The following is a 21042-nucleotide window of genomic DNA, read 5'->3' as shown; positions in this document are numbered from 1 at the left end:
TGCTTCCCACTGGAGACTTGTGCCTTTCCTTCCAGATGCTGGAGAGGGCCCACAGACACCTTCCTTCCCAATGTCTATCCCTGCTGTCAGACTGAACCATGTGAATGCTAACAACCCTCCAGGAACAGGGGTCATTGTGCTCTATAAGCACAAGATCAACAACCAACAATGTAGTAAAATGCTGAATGTTAGAAATGGCTCACGGTTACAATGGGGACTAGCCCCAAGAACAACACACATCCTCTCCACCAGCACCCCCCATAACACTGCATGTTGGAGCAGTAGGTTAGTAAATGAGTCAGGAGATGATTACTAGCCACCAAATGATGTATTCACCTGCTCTTCTTTCTACTGGAAATACGAAGCATATCTGCTTTAAATAAGGCAAGTGCCCTAAACATCAGAGTGTTTGCACAGGCTGGGAAGCTTCTGACCTTCCCATTAACAGGGAGTTCAGTTTCCTCATAGTGACTGTGAGACGTGACTATTGCAGACCCATCAAAGCATCTTCCTTTGGTCTGCAAGGGGCTGCTTTAAAAGCTGCTGCACCTCAGCACCCACAGAACCCAAGGGAACCCCAAATGGCTTGTGAATCTGGTCAGTTCTCTTAAGTGGCCTTCAAAACTTTATGGTTAATGTGGTCTTCTGGTTTGCAGCCTTAGGGAAGGACTCAAATGACACAGGAGCTTCTAGGAGATGGTGGGGCTACCTTGCAATGAAAGAACTGGTCATTCACAAGATCAGCCCCAGCCTGAAGCTGCAGGACTAGGACTTCCTTACCCTCATATGCCAATGGTGTATTTCCGTCTCTTGGAGACAAAAGGTAACTGGAACAGCACCAAGACAGCCGCTGCCACTCTGAAAAGCTTAAGGGAGTTTTATTTCTGAAAACCAGTGTCTGATTACTCCACGGCAAAGACAGTGCCAAAGCAGCAAGAGGGTGAGAGAAAGAACCCAATTTATTTTAAAAAATATTGATGAAATCCAGTGTTATGACCTGTTATGACTGATTTAAGACTTCTATTTTCTTTAACACTTTTCAATTATTTCCCCCTCACACACACACTATTCATCAGCTTAGGCAAAAAAACCCTCTCAGGCCAGCATGCAGATTTTCAGCCTCAATCACTACAGTACATGAGTTCTAGATCTGAGAGGCCAAAAAACATCTATTTGACTAAAGAGCTATAAGGCAGTCATAAAAATTATGGATCACAGAAATAAGCAATTAGTGTTATCTTCAATTGCTTTATTGGCAGTATTCACTCGTTAGAATAGAGGCAGCAGTAAAACAGATTGCAACATACTGTATAACAGCATATGGGATTTTACATTATAATGCTATTCTCTGCCAAGAAGTCATATTTTCATTTGAATGCATGGAACAGATTATCACAGGGTTTCCAGCATTAGAAGTGGATGACCCTCTCTCTCTCTGCCTCTCCTCCTCCCTTCCCCCCAGCCTCTTGGCTATTAGGTGGTTTTTTAGGTTACGACTACATCAAAATAAGCATAGCAACAGAGCAGTAATAAGGAAGCTCTGACTAGTGAATATTGACTTGTGCTCTGAGACCCCTGGCTCACACAGACTGGGCATGTCACAGAGCTATGGAGATAATAAACTCTGCCGTGAAGGCAGTGGGTAGACGAGGAGTTGAGGCTCTGCCAGTCTTTTCACCCAGCTGGCTTCAGCTCTAGAGGAAGCTGCTCGCCCGCCCATCTAATCACAGCTGAAGTGCCACAAAGGCAGCCACTAGCAAGAGGGCTGGAAATAAAACAATAGGAATAATAAGAGGGGGAAAAACAGATTCTTTATACTGTATTTAACATTAGGGATATTTTCTGCAATTGTTTGTCTGTGTCCGTGGCTTGTCTTTGCAGAGCAATGCCAGCATTTCGGCTCAGAGAGTCGACTCCCCTCAGGACTGGTACACAAGGCCTGTGCTTCACCTGCACATCAACAACCAGTGTGCAAATACTAATATCTGGCCATTATGAAAAGCAAAGTTAATGTGCTACATCACGCTACAGCTGTTCTGCACCAATAAAAACACACCCTCCTTTCACCAGCAGCACAGAGAAAGTGAAAGATGCTGAAAGCATCACCCTCAAAAGACAACTTGTGCAGGAGTTGTACTCAAAGCTGATTCTAACCTATGCTTTTGAAACGTCTGTATATTGTTGAGGGGAGGGAAGAGGGGGGAGAGAGGGGTTAAATGCTTAAACAAAATGCTCCAAGGGGAAAAAGCACTTGCTGCTCTAGGAACACAGGAACTAGAAGAGCGAGAGGCGTAGGTAGTAATTTACCAGAACAAAGAAATTGGATAGAATTAGGTTTCACGTGTTACTATTTATTCAGCTCTAATGAAAGCCAAATAAATTGATAAAGCCTCACTTCCCATCTGTATCTCTGATTTTTCTGCACGGATCCAAGACAGTTTCTATGGAGCACATTTCAGATTTTCCATCTCAGTTTTGGACTTCAGAAGTTTCGCTTCATTACCAGAGCAATGCTATTGAACAATGATAACCAAAGTACTATGCTGAGCCACATACAACTCTAAATATGCATACACCCTGTTTGAGTACTGCTTTAAAGGGCAAGAACACAACTATAATGTGTTATATTATCCTTAAAAATATAAGGAAAAGTCCTTTAACCACTGCTGAGAAAGGCTGTTTAAAACAGTGTCATTCACTTAATTCCTGTGTTGGAGACTACGGTCAGAACCTTGACGTTACTTGCCACAAACATTAGCTCGACATTTTTGCCTCAGAAAGTGCTACAGAAACATTAGGAATAAAATAAAGTGGGCTTTTAAGTACTCTGAAGTTTTCTGGATGACTTTCTGAGCAAATCAGTGTGTGCCAGGCATGTGTGAGGTGAAAAACTCCGGGAAGCTGAGGGGGATTTCTAATCTGTTGAGAGAGGAGGCTCTTCTCTCTGTGTTCTGGCTCAGCATTCCTACCTGTGCATCATTTTAGTCAAAGTGTGAAATACTTTGAGAAAGTGAATCTTCCTTTGGGGGCTGGCAGGCATTTTCCAAACCGTGCTCACAGAAGGAAGGAAACACCAGGATGGAAGCTTCCTCCTCACTCCAGAGCCTGCAGCTCAGGCATCCAGCTTTTCCTGTAGTAAACAACGGTGTAAACTAAAAGGAGCCACAGAGGAGAATGGTGGGGTTTGCCTTACCCCTGTGGCACAAGTGGGACAACACTCTGGTAAGAAACATGGAGTGAACAGGTATATATTGACATAGTGACCCTCCCTATTGCTAGTGTTTCACTGATGTGCCACATGCATTCGGTTAGTTAAATCTTGCTGTCACCATCCCTGGCAATGAACCCAGGGGAATTTGGTGTTACCCCATTCAGCAGCAACCAGCACTTGGCAAAAAGCTGGTCACTCAATCCAGGTGCTAAAATGCAAGCACTTCCACAAATCTGGCCTCACACAAGGATGCACTTTTATAACACTGAGAAGATTTGCTAGTTTTTCCTCTCCTTTCTTTGAAAAGCAAAGGGCTTCCTGCAAGAAGCTGTCCAATATCAGTGCTCACTGACCCCAACAGGAGCTGGTGGCACCGAGCGTCACACAGGATTGAGTTGTTTGGGGAGCTGAGAAAAAGGGAGAGCAAATACTCTGGTGGCTGCTCATCACTAGGCAAAAAAATCAGCGAAGGTAGCACGAGCAACGAGCCCAGGGTGCTTTGGAATGCCGACTCCGTTCACTTATAAAATACATAGAAAGCATCTGCTTTTTGTACAACTAAACTGTGTATAATAGCAACCTTTTTTTCCACCCTTTCTCTGTATTTAGCAGCTGTTGCAGCCCAGCTCTTGAAAAAGAGGAGCACACATCACAAAGCAGTATTGGAATCAAGCTGAGCTTTCTTGTCAGTGTTAGGTTCCAGGCTCAAGGGACTGCATGTTTTGAAAATGTCACTGTACTATTTTTTCACTGAAGGTGGGCTTACCAAGTCAGGTGACGGAGCTACAAAAGGTAGTAGGAAAAAACATAAGATTCTTTTATCCTGCGTCTCATGTTAGAACCATTAGTGCTATTTACTTCAGCATTCATGGAGGTAATGCAAAAATGACCATAGTTTTCTAGGAGAATAACATGTTGTAACACATCTGCCATCCTCTTATGCAAAAGGGAGGACGAAGGGCAGCTCCCACATAATGTAAGTGGTCACTTGTTTTCTGAAAGGGAGCACGTGTTTGTGTCTAATCTTGTAACCACTAATCTGACTTAAAGCATCCCACCTATTCCCAACCAAATCTTTAGCAGGATATAACATACAACACAAGGACAAGTTTGGACAAAAATGGATTAAAGTATTTTGTACAGTATCCAGTGACTGAAATGCTATTTTAGGACTGCACAGTAGCTGGCTCCAAGGATGTGACTGATCTCACATTAATGTGCACATGGACCCAGATTAAGGGCATTACATTAAGAAGGGTTCATCTCTTCCCACCCCTTTTCTTGCCTCCCATCTGCTCCTTTCCACAGAAGTCTAAGGCTCGCAGCAAACCAGAGGCTGCAGCACTGGGGGTAGAGGGAGGGGGAAGGAGAGAGAAAGTTGTTTTGTTTTGGCTCAGTTCTGTAATGAATTGCAGAAATTGATCTGTCATAGTGCAACAGATTGTAGCCTGATCTGCCAACAAATCGCAAGCAACAGTAGGTAATGACTAATTGCAAGTGTCAGGGTTTTTGTGTTTGGTTGGAATATTGTTTTTAAGGAAAGGTAATCTTTCCTGAAGGGATACAGGGACCCACTCACAGACTGGCACTGTCCTCACAAGGAACTTTACCTGGATTTCCAGTTAAATCTGCCAGGAACTACAGGCCAGGGACCAAGAGGCATTTGATTTCTGCTTAGGGTATGGCTAGGGTCTATGCTCCAATTTAGGGGTAACACAAACCCGGTCTTCTGACACCGGCTCCCTCCCTAAGGACTGCTGTAAGCTGTGCTTTCTCCTGCTTCAGCGTAGCAGATACAGAGGAGGAGAAGCGGTCTCTTATGTCTGATTTTTGTTTTCAGTTAATTCAGAAACTCGGGATTATTCTCAGCAAACACTGGATTTTAGGAGGTTCATCCACAACCCAGCCTGCTGGAAGAGCAGGAACATCTACGAGTATGGACCAACACAGGCAAAAATAGAAACAGGTATGCAAGGAAAAATCATCAAAACTAAAGGTTTTCCAACACACAGGAAAAAAACCCAAAGCAGATCTGAAAGAAAGCTGATAGCAGTGAAAAAGAGCACTGCACTTTATTCATTGTCATCTTTTCCTGTATCACGAGCAGTTCAGGCTCCTCTGCAGCTCACTGGTCTTGTAGCCTGTGGCAGGGTCACAGCAGACCCTTGGAGTTACAGCGTGTGCAGACAGGAGGAGACAGAAGCAGAGTCATCCCCAGAAAGGGCACGCGGATGAGCAGTGCAGTGTCACCTAAATGCCACACTTGTGCTCTTGAAAGGCAGCACATTTCAGAGGGGAAAACATACATCCACATCTTGATAGCTACAAGCTTGCTTAAACTGCTTACATTTATTGTAAAACTGTCTCAGCTTTTCAACTTCTGTGCTGCAGACAACTTAAAATCCAGATTTTCAGCCCAATTCTCCAGCTCCGCATCGTCACCTATATCTTTTACATTTAAACACTACATGACAGCAGAGCCATTTGACAACAGGAATATAGTGCAGCTAACACATACATAGCACGGTGTTGACAGGGGTATTGTGATGAGTGAACATTGGTCTAGACAAGAGCCAAACACCAGTACTGCGAACAATGGAGCATCCTTTGCCAAGCCAGAAGCGAGGAGGAGACAGGTTTCAGGAGGAGGAAAAATTTCACTTTGGGGTGGCTTGTATAGGTCATGTAGGGTGAAATATGTACAGCATAAACCTGGTGTGTTATCACAGGATAGAGCTAGCAAGGGTAAAGGGCAATACCTAAATGCTGGTATCCCACAGCACAAGAAGGAATTTTCTTCCCTGTGAATATTCAGAAATACAAGCATAAAACCCAGGATTTGCAAGTGTCTGTAATAATGTGATTTGACCTCTCATTGTTCAGGTAAAGCAAACAAGGTCACTGTATGTTTCAAGCTGAGGTTCTTTTGCTTTTAATATGGGAAATAATGGTATTTTCTCCCATACTTTGCTCAGACCTCTCCAGCTCAAATTCACTCAGTAAGGAAGTGCTTCTGTTCCATTCAAAAAGCAGCTAAGTCTGCATACTCAAGAATCCTTAAAGGAAATTGTATTTTACAAATCAGAGATACACCGCTAACAACAAAGACTTCTGTCTTTCCTCTGTGGGGGCAAAAACAGTCAGAAAGCTTAGAAGTAACTGTTGACTACCCAAGTAAGAGGTTAAGAAGGATTTTCAGTCTGTTCACAATATCTTAATTCATTTAAGAAGGCATTTCAGAGAAAGCAAGCACCGAGTTCAACTCAATGTCTATTTGCAGCAAGGCTGCTGGGTACGTTTCTGCCTTATTTACTAAAGAAAAATGAAGAACAGGTACTCCAATGACTAAACATCAAGTTAAGGTGCAATACAGAGTGTGTGTCTTCCAGAGTGCCCTCATGTTTTACTGTTACTTACCTACATTATTTCTATTTATTCAGCATTGTAATTGTTCCTAACTTACCTCAAGTGCAGCTGCCAGACACACAGGGAAAAATACTTAATAAAGTGCATTAATAAAGTGAGGATCATTTAATGATCATGCTCGCCTTATAATGATCAGGCAGTTAAAAGCTCGTGTAGAACATCGATTCTTACTGTACAGTCACCAGGAGACTAAAGTCTACTAAGAAAGGGAAAACACTAGCAGCAGTTCTGACTAAATACCCCAACCCAGTTGCAAACTGTGAGCAGACCAAAGCCAGAAAACAAAGAGCACAGACTGGGAGTAAAACCCAGACCCCAAAGAGAAGCAGCACTTTGTTGCACAGAGAATTCCTAGCTGATAAATCGTCAGTGGGCAATAGCTTCAAACTTGTCATCATGTAATTCTTGTAATACAGCATCCTGTCTCACAGCACCAACTCCTGAATGCAGTGAGGAAAGGCACAGTCCCTTCTCCTGCTCCATTCTGAACCTACATCAGCAACGCAGTACCACAGGGAATATGTATTCCTCCAGCTCAGCTGGTGAAGATCTTATACCTGGATGAGGAGTAACTACAGCTCTTATAACACCCTGGTTGGAAGGATTATAAGCTATGATTCATGTTCCAGAAGTAAATCTGTGTTGGGCTATATTAATGCAGATCGTTTGGGCTTCATTTCATCCTGCAGCTCTGAGTTCCACAAGTTACACTCATGTACCGTGTGCTGGACTTTTCACTTACTCTAATGAATCACTCTTTGGCCAGTTGTTGTTCTATTTTGAGTTCTCTCTTTTTCTTTTGTTACAGACAAACGTAATGAGAAGCAGCAGACTGGCCTGATCTATGCCCTTCATTATTTTATATGCTTCTGCCACATTTCCTCTTGCTCTTCTTCTTTCCAAACTAAATAATAACCCTGCCCTTTTTAATGTAGCCTTATATGAAAGGCTCTCAGTTGGCTCGACTCATTTTCTTTGCCCTTCTCCGGACCATTTCTATTTCTGTTATGTCTTTGAGATAAGACCAAAAGTGAATGTGATTTTTAAGGTAAGGACATGCCATTGATCTATGTGGTGGCATTAAAATATTTTCTTCTTGATGATTTCTCCTGTTTGACCACCCTCACACTGTATTCTGACTGACAACCAGCAGCCTCCTAGAGAGCAGCCATCTTCATTGAGCTGACTTCATTGACTCTTGCATTAACTCTAAATCAAAATGTAGAAGTGCCCAAAATCCTGGATTTCACTGTGTACCATTCCATTGTATTCCAGGTATACAGTCTGATTAGCCCTGGAATTTCTCAAAACCATGAAACATCGATTGGCCAAAATCACTTAGCATGGTCAGCATATCACATCAGCTCCTGCAGAAGGTAGGATGTAAGTAGTGGGGGCTTGTAGGGGAGGGGAGGAAGGAGAAGGATGCAAGAAAGGCAAATTTATTCTGTTCTTGGCTTCCTCTTTGAAAGGTGTTAAACTCAAACCAGGATCTACCCTGGAGTCAAGGTCTTCATGCAGCACCCTGTAAAGAAATCCCTCAAAAGGCTAAATATACTGAATCCACTAATACTCTGCCCTTTAAAATAAATCAGCCTCACTGACTGTAAACATAAATTGGAATTCCTTCTGATCCTGGAAATACCATTATGCTCTACATCACCAAAACTGTGCTTATTTATGCCTGTGACATACATACATGTGCCAGGTATCCCAGATCTTTTCTGACTGCAGTTAGGCTGAACCCATCTACGCATTTAAAGCCAATGCTGAGCTTTATGTCCATTCAACACACAAATTTACTTCAGATTTTTCTCCTAGGCGCAAGGCTATGATTAACACTTAAGTGTGTGCATTTACTTAACTAAGCCCATGTGTTAAGCATGACTTCATATGCTTAACCACCTTACAGGGCTAAGGGAAGAATGTCTCCAAGGGAGACAATGGATTTACAGTGGGATACAAAAGGGGAGGTTTAAAATTCAGTTTTTAAAGGTAGTTTTCAAATCACTCCTTGCACACTTGCATTGAGATCAGCAATTCCGCATGCTCAGATCATCAAACATAGAGACATCACTGTCTTGCTTTTTGTTCCTTGTTGTTCCTCACAAGTAGCAACTGCAGGAGGAACTAGGATAAAGGTTAACTTGCTGTATTTTTTTCCACTGTTAAAAATCTGTTGATAAATGCATCTCTGAAAGACACTGAATCAGAGCCCAGAAACTGTGAAATTTAAGGATATGTGAAGCATGCACAGAAAGAACATATGCTTCCCCAATGTCCTCAAATCTGCTTCAGTCCTCATCTTGGAAGGACCATCTCTAAGGGTGAGAGAGCAAATGAAACCTCAATCCCTCCGTCAAACACAGGAGCACAAGTGCTCATAGCAGCAGGGGTTTTACTGATACACAAATTGGGAAGTGAACCAAGAACAGCAGCACATTTCACAAAGGCCACTGGACCTTTCACTCACTGAATTACAATGAGGAGTAGGCAAATGCACTTGGATAAAAGAAAGACCAAACAATTCAAAACACTTAGCAGATATAAACCAGGCTTTTTTGAAGCTCTGAAATTGGTCATATCCTTTTGCTATAGTTTTTTCTGGTTTGTGTATTCCTGGCTTTGGATAGAAGTACCTGAAATGTCAAGATACCAACTGCTCTTGCAGCATTTTCAATCTGTTTCGTAGATTCAGGAGGTTTGGATGTTTAAAGTGCAGTTAAGTTGTCCCAGTACATAAACCCAGGGCTGACTACAGGAATACCAGTGACAACAGGATTTTCTTCATTATTTTCTTTTGGATTTAGTGTTAACTAGTGTTAACATGGAAGTATGACATTGTTTCCTTGACTTGACAAGAAGAATGAAGGTGAAGAAACATGGATCCTTAATTGTAGGATGGAAAGAAGCAAGAAAACCCAACCAGTGCTCCAAAACCTGGAAGGATCACTTGAATGACACAGCATCCACTGCAGACTTTAGTAGAGTACAGAGATCCTGGCCGAGAGTGGCTGCTTCAATCCAGGTATCTTTATTAGGCAAAGACTGATATACATGCCCAACATGAAGGAGCTTTGTGATTGGTAACAAATGCCTGCCAAGGCTTTGATGACAACAAAGCAATAGACATATGGAGCTTTCAGCAAATGTGATTTGAACACTGGTCTTTAGAGATGAATGGCTAGCAAGATGACTTGCTTGCCAGCTTCCCCTCACCATCACCTAACTTACAACAGCTCCTTAGAGGAAAATACGTTCTGTAGCACAATGACTATAATAAAACAAATTAGATGTACTGAAACTTCCAGGCACTGTATGGTCCCTGTCTTATTCAGACACCAAAATAGTCTGAATAGGACTGAACTGCTGCTGTTGATGTCATTTAAGCAAAATCTATTGAAATAGCCAGTGCAAAATGATGACTACAGTTACCAGGGTGTAGATAAACTGCATGCAAAAGGTGAGGCTCTTACTTTCCATTTTGGTGGCTGAGGCCTTAGGTCAGAAGTCAATTCAAACATCAAGGAAGGTAATGTCTGGGAGAAATTACTTATGCTGTGGCTGGTTTTTTGTGGGTCACTTGAACAGCCTTAGTTTATTGTAAAGAGGAGACAAACAGAATTGCCCTGACACACGTCCTAGTGAAGTGTACACTATGCCAAAGGAAGCTAAGCAACAAGATTGAGTTGATACTATCTACCCTGATGGTGTGTCATCCCAACCAGTCACCCCTGATGCACTTCTCTGTGCACTGCTGCCAAGTAGTAAACCATGTGTAAGTGCCAGCAAGGAAATTGAGAGCTATGACAGGTCCCCTAGCCTGAGCAGCCAAGGGAGCTGGCCTCCATACCCTAGGGGAGTGGGCACTGACCCCACAGCCAAGAGACACACAACAGATCTTGCCACTGTGTTTCACATCTGGTATATGCTTAAATGGCTGTTGGAGGGGAGGCTGCTGGTAAGAAATGATTTGAAACAATTACTTCAAAATTAGTATGAGGGGAAAAAAGCAAAAACAAAACAAAAAGACCAAAGCCAACACAACAAACCCAGCAGCAATTACCGCAGCCTAAAGCAATTAGCCATGTTGTTTCTTTGTGTAGCTGGTGATGGCTCCTCGTCCAAAGCGCAATCCCTTCCTGTCACTCTTCTTCAGCCATTTCCTTGCAAGGTGTCCAGCCCCCAAGCTCACCACAACCACCATGACCTGAGATCCTGCAGGTAAAAGACTTGACTTTCTGCTGATTTATTAAAACAAGTAAATCTTCTATTTTACTGCTCACATGTATCCTCCAGAGCGTGGCCACATGAGCAGGATAATGACAATCTGTCTCTCCGCTAACATTTCTCTACTTTGGTTATTTGTTTGATAAAGTGAGGAGCTTCCCTTTTGTTGCCCTTCATCAGAGCTTAATGTCTTTACTTTGGGATCAATATACTTTATGAATAATTTTATTTCCTTCTATTTTTATGGTCTTTTCTCCTCATTATCATACTGAGTTTATTAGCTGGTGCTGTCAGTATCTTTACTCTGTCATATGTTCCTGAGGTACAGTAAATATCACTTGTGTTGTAATTAATATGCACACCCTCTGCAGTAATTAAAGCACAGACCCCTTCAACCAGCTGAGCTTCCTACACTAATTCCACCTTATCTTCATAATGAACTTATTGTAATCTGAAACTACTACTGAATATTGTTCAGTAAGGAGAGAAGAATGAAATCTAACGAGATGCAATAATATTTGTGAACATGTTAATATGGAAAAAAATGAATTTAATTAGCCTTAAATCTAATTAAATTTTCTGTACAATCAAAATGCCCCCCCCCATTTATCCCACAAAAACACTGATGGTGCAACACTAGTGCCTCTTTGGAGATTCACACAAAGATGGAGCCCAGATCACTCACCCTCTACCCACAGAATTCTCACACTTTGCTATCTAGAGGGTTCCCTCCCCACAGATAATTATAGAAAGACTTAGAATCTCTTTTCAGGGATGCGATTTGGACGTAAGATGGGAAGGTGAAGATAGAGACACAATTCAAACCCCTTGAAAAGGGACCCAGCAATGGAACAGTTTGTCAAACGTTCCCGACAAGGGAGAGGAAAGGAATCCTGAATATATAAGCACGATAGCATAAAGTAGAATAATTAGAGGGAGACTGGATACAAGAAATTCAGTTCTTATTTGCTGAAAACATTTCCATATGGGAGACTAGCGCCTAAGGTGCAGACTCACACAATAGGAAGAAAACTGGCAGGCTACAGAGACTGAAAATTGGCTGAAGGGCAAGAAACAAACAGTGGAAGTAAATGGGATTATTTCAAGGTGGAAAGAGGTTACCAGTAGGGTACAGCCCAGCTTTCTAATTATTCACAGTGATGACTTGGATGATGGTATGGAAAGGATCATTTCCAAGATTAGAGTAACTGGGAAGTACAGCGGTAATAAATACCAATGCAATCCAATAGCCATTTCATTAATAGTTAATTTGAGAACCAGGGAAGTTGCACAGGAAAGTGTTTGCATGGATTAGGAGGCAGGATTGAGACATACACCAGCACAAAAATGGAGTGACCTTCCCTTGTAAATGGTCATTCTAGAAGAGGCTTAAGCAAGAGCTGTTGAGCAGCTCCTTGTGCTTTATTGATCGATGTCAATCTGTCCAGTTCCAGAGTGTTAACTTTGCTTGAAAACATGCCCTTTTCTGTCACTCTTTTTGTGTAACCCCCTAAACATGCCTCATTTCCTACACCAAAAAATTACGTGGTCACGTATTGATTTGTGACTCTGGCTGACATCTGAATAGTGAGAAAAAGAATTGATTTAAAGACATACGTGGATAAATAAGTCAAGGAAGCAAAAAACCAAACCCTCCAACCCTAAATTTCTGCCTAACTGGACTGACACAGTGTAGTGGCTAAGAGGGCAGTGTGGTTATACTCTTCCATCAAATATGGACAACTGTCCTAAACTGAGAAGATTGTTTCCAGATTCTCCAGAGGAGGAGAAAGAGTTGTATTCCATAAGCTATTGTGGAGAAACCCTTGGTCCTGAACAAAATGCCATCACCATTATTTCCCTGCTTCCACAAAGAGTTCATATGTAGGTGATTTCACTCACCTTCCAGATGCTACAAGGTACAACCAGCCAAAGGAGGAAAACACACCCCCAAACTCAACAACCTACAGTACTTGTTCTGCTCAGAAGTGACTGGGTAACCCTCACCACTCAAACACACCAGTGCACCACACAAAAGCTGTCTTGTTTGCCAACCTGAGATCACAGACTGACTCTGCATGCTTGCTGGAGTTTTGGGACTAAAGAAGTAAGCAAATCTAGGCATTTGTAATTTTCTCCCAAAGTGTGCTTGGGAAGTGGTGACCCAGCTTTAACCTTTCACTAATATGAAATATTTCAGCTATTACCACTCAAAGCCTTCAGAATGTTAAACCCGGCAGTTCAAAGAGTGCCAAGATTTTAAGCTGCAGCGTAGCACATCGTGCCAGGGAAGGAGCAAGGCAAGAGAAGGGGATAGCAGGGGCAAGAAAAAAGAATGTGCAAAACCAGGAGTGATAAGAGAGCAGAAATAAAGATGTAAGGGCAGAAAATATGATGGTTTTTTTCTCCTGTATTCCTTTCATGAACCCTGCGGTCCTTATCTTCTGCTTTCTACATTTTTACATGCTCCCTTTTTTTTCTTTGCTGTTTCTTTATTTCTAGGCATGATCACAGTATTCTTCAGTTTAGAAGAGCAGACTCTTATCCTCTAACTGTACACCTGAGGACACATCCTGGGAGTGTGCATCCCATAGACTTGAATGGAGGTTGGTTCACGCTTTTCAGTCTGTAACTGAAGTGCCGGTATCTCCTGCTCTCGCTGCGGCAGATGCAGGGGGTAGGTGGGTCACTGTTCTGACTCAGTACTAAGGAACTTGTTAGTCATTCCATAGCTCTGTCCCTGCTGCAGGCCACAGTAAGAGTGCTGGTACCACAGGGAAGGATTCCTAGCACCAATGGATTTGAGTCAGGGAGAAGCAAGGGTGGGTTTACTCCTCAGAGACAGGAGCTGAGGGGGACAGCAGAGCAGGTAGGGCAATGTCACCACCATGAAAGAGCAGCCCCACAGGACCCATAAAAGGTCCTGTGACAGTAACCAGCATCAGGCAAGAGCTCAGTGATTGCCAGACAGTCTTATGGTGAAAAGGATGGGTTGAATCCCAAAGTCAAGTCAGCAGATCAGGGATGCAGACCAGGATCACCAGGGTACATGGTCAAGGCACAGGCTCAGCTGTGGGGCAGCCCATGCAAAGCACCAGGCAAAGCACAAGGCAAGTGCCCAAGTTTAAAAGCAGCTTCTGAGCAAAGCAGAGGAAGCCCCAGCACTGCTTTTCACAGGGGTCTTGTCCAAGGTTGCACCGCTGTGCCACAGCAGAGCCAGTGCTGGGTGCAGGCAGCTACATTTGGACAAGGTTCCTGACACTGGGAGGGAAAAGGTTGGCTTAATCAAAAGGATTGCTACAAATCTCCCCTGATGTCCCCCGTAAACAGTGTAATACAATTTGTTTTGTCTTTCATTCAAGTATCTCCTACAATCCAGAGTCACAGCCCAGTTCTGGCAGTAGCAAAGAGGAAAATGCCTGGCCTTGTGGTCCTCCTGCCCTCCAACCCCTCCACTCTTTCTCTGTCTGCAATTCAGAAAGTGTTATTTTTCCCCTGAGTTACCTTTCAGATTGTGATCAGCTTTTTTGAGCAAAGAATACTGTGCTCACATACATGTATTTATATATACATACATGTTAAGTATGTAACTCCTACTAGCTTCCAATCAATTCTTTATCATAAACTGTTCTGCAAGCAACATTTGCAGACCACATCCCAAAGCACCGAAGTGGATAGAAAAAAATTAAATTACAAGGAAAAGATTTCTCTCCAACTTGTTGGGTAATTTAAATAGTGAGGAGAGGAAGGAGCAGGGATGGCCTCTTTTGTCACATGCAGCCTTTAGACTGTTCAAGAGAGGTATCTAGGCCAATGTTGCCTCCCTGGACTAACAGAGAAGCTGGGCATACATGAACTAATGAGTGTCTCCTGCCACAGCAGATAACCCACTGGGGAGAACCATCATCATCAGCCATCTGAGAGCTCCTCCAGACATCTCCTCACAAATCCAGGTTGTGTGATGCTGGCTTCCAGCCACACAGAGCTTTGAGTGTCCTGCTTGCAGAGTGGTTTGGTTGTAGGATTAAATGAAAGCCCTGCAGACCTGCTGCAGGACCTGGACTGTTTGCTTTCTTTGCAAATACAGCTTTTCCCCCATGACTGACTGCAGACACAGGTTACCTGTTTCAGCACAGCCTGCTCACACAGAGACCAGACCTGAATGTCTTCACCTTACAGCTTAGGCTGAGTCCAAAACCTTCGCAGCACCAACTGCTTACCTTTTGGGTCAGATTCTCTGGAGTTTTAATTCAGAGCAGCTGTGTAAAAATTTAGCAAAGATCTACCAGTTGATGCAATTCATCACTAATCAGTTATAGCCCTTTTAGTTAAATCAGTCAGATTCTACTCCTATGAGCAGAAAAAACAAAATCCAAAATGCTTTTCTGCAACCAAGCAAGGGGAACATCATCTGTATCCTGTACCTCTTAGTCCACGTCTTCCTCCCTCTCTGCTGCTTCTATAACTGCTGCCTTACTTCTCTCTTAACCAAAGGTTATCACCATCATGTCCTCATCTCCCTCTTGCCAGCATTACAAACCACTTCAGTTCCTCTTCTCACAGGCTGGCACCTGACTTACCTCACCAACATGAGCCCCCTCTATATGAATTTTGCATCAGACAGAGCCCAAGTTATTAAACCTGGAGATACCATTCAGAGCTGTAAATAGTCATCCAGTTCCAGCAGCTCAGCCCACTGCCAGCCCAACTGGCCATTCCAGGGCCAGCAGAAGACCAGGAGTGCATGCTGTGCCCTATCACACACATACTATGTGCTTACACGGGAGGAAGGGACCTGGAACACTAGTTTATCTGAGGCTGCTCTAAGGGCAGGACATATTTTGCTAATGGCTAGAATGAATTCTTCTGAAGTCCAGAGGTGGATCAGGTAACATTAGGTCTCTGTGCGAAACTGTCTGGTTTAGCTACTGAGCAGTAGGAAAGTCCATCAGGTTTACTCAAAACCAGTCCCAGGTTTATTCTTGGTGTGTCTGGTTGGTCTTTTCTCACACTGAGATTTCTCATTGTTTTGCACCTCGTTTAGTCATCAGTAACAGCAGAAAAGGTGTGGAAAGTGACTGATAGTTTTCCTTCACATTTTACATCCACTTTGCCTCAGTGTGAATGACTACATAAGGTAGGCAGGAATGGATAAGTGAAATGCCAAAGTCCATAACACAGACTGTGCAAAACAAGCTGATCTTCTTCTAGCATCCTCTCTGTGTTCTTGCTCTATTTCCAGAGGAAATCTGGCAGGGGTCTCCTTTGTACAGAGGATAAGTTGTTGTTGCACCTCCTGTGGCCAAATGTTCACTGACAAGCCCCTCTTGAAATGAGTGAGAATCTTGCTTCACCAGAGCCCTAGGTTTCAAGGCAGATACTGAAAAGAAAACCCATTGCACTAAACACACCTAAATAACACAAGCAAGAGAAGAGGCAGCCAGTCCCATTCACAACAGGCAAATGCTCTTTCTGTCCAGTGTGCTCATCCTGTGGGTTTGGAGGCACTGACAAAGTGAACCCACTGAGAGGTGGAAATAAGTGGAGGTAGATGGAATCAAACAGAACTAAAGAAAAAGAAGTTTACTGTGTCCTCTCCACCTCACATCTCAGCTCACACGAAAGGACAACTATGCTGATAGAGTCACAAAAACACCATACCAAATTGAAAAGGTAAGAGACTACGTTGAACTGCAGATAACAGAGTGCTCCATGATCAAACAACAGGGAAGTGCCCCTACTTCTGTCTCTGAGCTGATGTAACTGCTATAACGTTACGTGTTTCATTAGCTGCGAGATGGTTTTCCACTTACCTGGTCAACAGAAAGCACCTTTAGATAAGTGAGGTAGTTATCAGTTACAGTCGTGTTTTATGGACCTGTTTACACAGCTACAGGTCACCAGGCTCCGCTGCAACTCAAGTCTGAGAAGGGTCGCAGCCCAGACACAACACGCCGACAGCATCCCGGTGACAATCTTCCCTCTTGCCACTAGTCTATGCTGTTGTATAAAGTTCAGCACAGGCTCGGGGAAGCTCGGCGCCAATGTTGATGATCACTTTTGTCTCGGAATCTCTTGAATTCAATTGCAGAACGGAGCGCTCTATTGTTCTGTTCTGTAAAGTATATTTAGCTTGCTTAATTAACCTATATTTCAGACAAGTCATGCAGACGTTCACCTACCTCTGTATATGCCTTTGGGATTAAACTTTAATGAAAGGGAGTCTAAAGTAAATTCCCCCGTGCTGTGGTTTTGAAATAGCAAAAAAAAAAATAAAAATCAAAACATAATATTTGTCAGAAGAATTATTATTATTATGAAGTTGCTTTGCAAAAGGGAAAAGAATATGGATCGGAATGAATACAGGATTGGGAGAAAAGGGTGTTCCTGATTATGCTTAACAAAGGCTCTTCAACTGAAGACAGGTACAGAGACGTAAACCAGTTCGATGTGAAACGTGGATGGGGGCAGAGCACGAGAAGCTGTCAGAAGAAAGTTTGTGTCTCTCTGTAATTTGTGTGGAAAACCCACATAATTCCTTAGCTTTTGTATATTCTCCTAAACAAATACACAGCAGTGCTATTCCTAACTAAGAAGAAAAAGAAATCAATGCCAGCAGACTGGCACTCATCAGCAGCTTCACAATAGCGAAGCGGTGTGTGTCCATGAAGGAAGAAAAAGGAATTAGATAAGAAAACAATTTTTCACTTTCAAACCTCTGGTGGATTCTGAAAAACAAGGAAAAAATGCCTTTAGCTAGTGCTAGGAGAAAAATACTTCGCCCAATGTCCTTTAAACTTTCAATTAGGGCAACTTGAGAGTCACAAAATACACAGGTTTTTGCTCCTGTTTCGTGTTAAAAGCCATTTTTGAAAGATATTTATTACTGGAAGGAGATGAAGGTTGGTGTGATGAAGCACTGGCATTATTATGATCCTAGTACATATTAATGAACTTTTAAAATGCAAATCGTTGACCCACTAGGTGGTCTCATGGTCTCATAAATAGCAATCTTTTGCATTCCAGCATCCAAATATCTAGTTAGGAGCTGTACAGAATGCACATTATAGGTGATACAGACCATAACAAGTACTTTGGCAAGGGAAAAAAGAGCCATTCCAGCCTATTGTGTCAATTAAAATGAAGGGATTTTATGTTATGAACCATATGTTCAAAGAACATTACATGTAAAATTACATACAATCACTCTATGAAGAACACAATAATCCTGGTACATCAGTATGTGGCTTCTGGTAAAATCTGATACTGGTGTTTCTTCCACTTAGCTCGAGTCAAGTAAGAATCTGGATTGCAGCCATTCCTTACCCTGTGCTGTGATACCACCGAAAGTCAAGAGTAAGAAGATGAAGGTGATTAGAAGGGAAAACAAAGCACCAGTGAGATCTTTAGGAAGTGATGGTGGCAATGGTGGCACAACTCTCTTTCACCCAGTGAAAAAACAATTACCTCGGTGCTTTGGAGATGTGGCTTAATAACAGGGTATAGACTTGGATGTGCTCTTAGGACACATATCCCAAACTTATTTCCCCTCTCCTCCCCTCCCCCCGAATTCTGACATCTCAATAGACATACCACCCAAATCTTCAAGCCCTAGAGTAATGGGACTCACACCTTAGCACAAGATGCCTTGGAGTGGTACTGCATTAACAGAAGTTATAATAAACATCATTTACGTGCCTTGAAACCAGAGCAAGAAGCATAGAGAGGAGCAAAACCTGAGCAAGAGTTCATAGAAAGTGCAGTGGTTTGCAAGCTAAAACATGGAGTGTCCCAACTGCTGGTGACACACACACACACAGTGTTGCTGCCTCTCCCATCACAAGACTTGGGTCACCTTTGGTGACCCCACCCCATCACTAAGGACTTTGCAACTAAGCAGAGGGGCTCAGACAATTCACTGTGTGCAGCTGCCACTGCAATACTGCTTTAAGGAAACGTTTAAACACAATTAATATTAAACTACACAAAATGTTTACTAGTTTATAAAATTATTAATTCTATATTTTACTGATCTGTCTATATACCAAATTAAGCCAATATATCAAAAAATGTCTTCCCTCTCTAATTATTATTAATAAAGATTGCTTATTTCCCCTTCACAAGAATTCATTTTCTCTCTTCAAATTAATAACAGGCTGAAGTAACTCAGGCATACAGGGCTTGATTCCAGGCTCGTTTTTAGTGAAGTTAATCTGGAGTAGCTCCAGAGTGAGATTTACAACTGTGCATATGGGAGCAGGTTCTATCCCTCCACCTGTAGGTTCTCTCTTCAAAGCTTTTCTGGTTTAAACTCTAAATCAAACTCTCCCATGGTACTGAGCAAATCAAAGCTATCAGCATTCCACAAGCACTATCTTAGCTTGTGCTTCTGAAGACAGTGGAACTACATATGCTGATTTTTGCCATGTGGGCATCTGGTTTGGCCATAATCGGTAGAAAAATCATTCTATGCTCTTAAACAGATAACGAAATAGACAAAGGGCAGAAAAAATCATTGCTGAAACAAAAGACAATCCCCTTGGAACCCTGGCTGCATGTCTGTGCCTCTCAGGACATTCACACAGGAGGCTTGTGTGTCCTAGAACACCTTTCTCTCACCATAGGGCTGGCCAGGAAATGCTGCAGCCCAGCTGGGGGTTTCACAGCACACCCTCTCAGGCAGGAGACACCTATGAGAGCACAGCAAGCACTCCAGAGACTTCAAGGAAGAGGAATCTGACATTGCACCTCTCCCTGAAAGCACACGTTGTACATGCAAGAGGAGGGGAGGGGGATAGAAGGATCCCTACTCATGGTCTTCCTTTACCCCTAGCACCAGTGGCTGGGGTACAGGAGATGGTGAATGTGGCAGTGCTGGCATTGGCCCAGGGGAGTTCTGCTTCTCACCAGTCTTTTCACAACTTTCTGTCCCAGTTTCATGCAGTTGTTTGGATTCTGACCATGCCTTTCAGTGGAAAAGAGCCTCAGGTGAACTGCAAAGAAGCAAGTCCTTGCCGTTTTGTTTGGGTCTATTTTCCCTTCCAAAGCCCTGGTGGTTGTTTTATAAATGCCCTTCTGACACATCTGTGTGCTTGAGGAGGTTAAGGAACTTTTACCTCTCAGGAATTATGTCCTCAGTTTATCCATAACCTCTGTACAGTAAAAGCAACTGCATTCAAATACCCTCATGTTACCCAGCATTTAGCACATCCCTGACCTAACAATGCCATCCTCTCTAGGGAGGAGACGTAATTTAAACTCCCTGATAGCTGTCTTCTGTCCGACTGTATAGTACTGGATGCTGCTTAATTATATGTGGGCTCTGCTTTGCTTCATTTTCCAAACTAAGCCTCCCTTCATCATTTTAGCACAGCTTTTGTACTCCTGCTTTAGCTTCCTAAAGCTGCATCTGTAGAGCATCTTCACCCAAGCATCATAAAAAATGCTAAATGACTTATGTAGGGCTTCTCACTTAAGGTCATTTCAATTATGGCAACATCAACAGATGTATATGTTCATTAATAAAAGTGTGATATGTGTTTGTGTCCCTCTGAAAGTTCAGTCAGAAAATTATAGATTATAGTGAGACACTGCAGGAATTGCTACTCTGTAAGTCAAATGCTCTATTATTAAAAATGTCATCCCATATGAATTTCATAAATAGCAAAGCCAAGAACAGAGTAACCATTTTAAAAAGTCTAGAGGGGATTCCATAACAACATTTAAATGCATTACTACTCAAACAATTTGATTGGATTATAAAATATTTAAACCTGCAGCTGTACTTGTGGTGTTTAATGGCGACTAGCTTGATTTCTGGAACATCTTACCTAAGAAGAACAAGTTTACAAAACTAGTTATATAATTAGTATAGAAATAAAGAAGAACACCTATAACCCATGGAAATACATAGTTTGTAAGGTACTGTATAGAGCTGGCTTATTCTACATACATAAAAGAAAACTGAAAAGAACTTTAGGCACTAGGATTAGTTTAAGTCTTGCCCCTGGGATAAAGCAGGACCTTATTTAGCTAAAGGAATCCTAATGACTGAAAACAACTATCACAGGAGGCACAGGACAGTGTGTGCTAAATAGATATTACTGGCCACATTCTCAGTGGTGTAAACTGGCACTGAGCCACTGCAGTTAATGGTTACACTGACAAGTTTCAGC

General features: G+C 42.6%; 1 long non-coding RNA gene across 1 annotated transcript in view; it reads right to left on the bottom strand.

Moving 5' to 3' along the window:
* The window catches only part of LOC133214195 (uncharacterized), a 194442-nt gene that overhangs the window by 126978 nt on the left and 46422 nt on the right, over positions 1-21042 (bottom strand). The gene's annotated exons all lie outside the window — the stretch shown is intronic.

The sequence above is a fragment of the Neopsephotus bourkii genome, unplaced genomic scaffold, assembly GCF_033783945.1.
Source record: "Neopsephotus bourkii isolate Nb327-2 ecotype Australia unplaced genomic scaffold, CSIRO-AGI_Nbou_v1 NB_873, whole genome shotgun sequence".
In the NCBI taxonomy this organism is placed as follows: domain Eukaryota; kingdom Metazoa; phylum Chordata; class Aves; order Psittaciformes; family Psittacidae; genus Neopsephotus; species Neopsephotus bourkii.
This window is presented reverse-complemented; position numbering and strand designations above follow the sequence as displayed.